Source organism: Dermacentor albipictus, chromosome 7 (assembly GCF_038994185.2).
Source record: "Dermacentor albipictus isolate Rhodes 1998 colony chromosome 7, USDA_Dalb.pri_finalv2, whole genome shotgun sequence".
NCBI lineage: Eukaryota > Metazoa > Arthropoda > Arachnida > Ixodida > Ixodidae > Dermacentor > Dermacentor albipictus.
The window spans coordinates 48,453,325-48,455,616 of NC_091827.1; positions in this window are offsets into that span (position 1 = coordinate 48,453,325).

The window sequence follows — 2,292 nt, forward strand, 5'->3', positions numbered from 1 at the left end:
TGAATGTGCGGCGAGGGCCCTTGCTGTGTGTGGCTGTGAACGTAGTGCTGAGAACATAGTGATCGCTACCTATGTTCATACCGAGATTGTCCCAGCGCGCATCTGGGATGTTGCGGGCGAAAGTGAGGTCGGGGCAGCTGTCTTTCGTGATGCTGTTACCGATACGGGTGGGCCGTTCGGGGTCGAGGAGGAGCGTCAGAGCCAGTGTCTGGGCAGTGTCCCAAACCTTGGCTCCTTTACGACCGCAGGCTCTGCTGGGGTAGCCCCACTCGGCGTGTGGTGCGTTAAAGTCACCCACTATAAGTAGCATCTCGTTCCGCGCGATCGCACACGCCTTGCGGAGGAGAGTGGCTACATTAGTGCTCTTGTCACTTGGGGGGCTGTACACGTTTAAGATGTTGAGTGGGGATTCGGTTCGGCTGTTTGGAAGGACCTGCACGAAAGTGTGTGGGACTTCGGGGTAGTCAAGATCGAGTTGATTGGCGGTGAGGTTGCGGTGTACAAGGATGGCGGTGCTCGGGCGGAGATCCGGCGCCACCGATTGGTTGTAAGCAGTATAGCTGGCTAGTTTTGTGTCGGTGTATGTTTCCTGGAGGGCTATAATGTGGGGTGTAAATGGCTGGGCCTGCAGGGTATACTCCAAGGCTCTCCGCTTTGCCTTGAAGCCCCTGCAGTTCCACTGCCATACTGTGATGGGCGCGCTAGCCATCGCGTTTCCTGTAGGGTTCGGGACGCTGCGGAAACGCTACGTCGGTTTTGATAATACCGCCAGCAGACGCACGCGCGGCTGCACTCTCGGTAGAGGGAAGCGCACCAGGCGACTGAGTGGGCTTTGATGTCGTGAGGGCGTCAGTTTGCGGAGGGCCCGCGAGGTGGTCGAGGCGTGCGGTTAGGGTTTGAATATTGGTTGCCATTTTAGTGCAGCCTTCAATGAGCTGGTCGATAGTGGGGGCTCTCTCAAATAAACGTCAGGGCATAGGGTTTCTAAATAAATGAAACTTTATGCTTCAGGGAGTATCAATTCGCCCAAATCCCCACTGCTAAAGACCAAAGCGAATTTTCGCACTCGCATTCTATAATTTTAAGGTTTCTTTCATTCTCATGACGATTTAAAGGGAATAAAATAGGCGTTTCAAATATTTTTTGCGTATTCGGCCTTTTTTTTTCGTAAAATTCAAACCGAGTGTTAGTAATAAAAATACTGTGCATTTATGGAGATCTCCTTTACCACATCATGTCAAGCTCGGCAGCAATACGTTTGCATGCCTTCATTCAATTCTTTTTTTTTTATTGCGGTAGCAATTACATGGACACTCCAGCCTCATTTTTTGCCGTCGGCGTCGCCGTGATGTTCTGTATAAAGTCCAAGGGCGATAACACCGTCGCCGCATGTGCGAGTGAAAGCATGCGACGGGAGCTGACGATCGCGGCTCGACCGGTGCGCGCGAGGGAGGAAAGCGGAGAGCAAACACGTTGTCTTCCGTCGCGCGAAAGGCCGTGGGGGGATGGGAGGGAGGGGCGGCGTTGCGTTCCGGCAGCAACTGCTCATTTCACGACCGGGCGCAAAGGGAACTAAGAATCGCGGTTCTAAGACTTAGAATCACGGAACTAAGACTTGCGCGATAGGGAGGAAAGCGGGGAGGCAGCGCGGCTTTCACTCCGCCAGCAACAGCGTACTTTGCGCGGCCGCACGCGCCGCATATCTTGATAGCGATCTGCAGACGGCTCAAACCTTTGTGGATTTGTATTCCATTGTGTTCTCGCCGCTCAGTTTGGGTTAAAGCGATAGACAGCACGAAGGTCACTTCGCTCACTGCTGCTGCCGCGCTTGCTGCTCACGCCTGCGTTATGACGAGTGTCCGCAGTCATCGAGTGTGACGTGTTCATGTTTGCCTGCCCGCTGACACCATGCTTATTAGTTCAGTTAGTAAGTGAATGTTTACAAGTTCATATGGCCGATAAAACTGCCATCCTTACTTAGTATAGCTGTCTACTAATTTGCTATAGCAATGGATGCTTCGCCTTTCGGGCAAAACTGCGACCTTTATATAAGAATTCATACAGTGAGAACTGCAGTTGCTTGGGTTGCACTTTTGTGATCAAATTAACATTCACAGGTAGGTGACAATTTGTGTCAGTGTATGGCCATACTTTTGAGGACAACCACAAAACAAGTGAGCTCCATATATCCTTCAAGATCAAGTACTCTATACTGTTGAGGTGCATAATGCATATATACATGCACGTACACCTGCACGCACACAAACACACACATACAGAGGTCATTGGAAC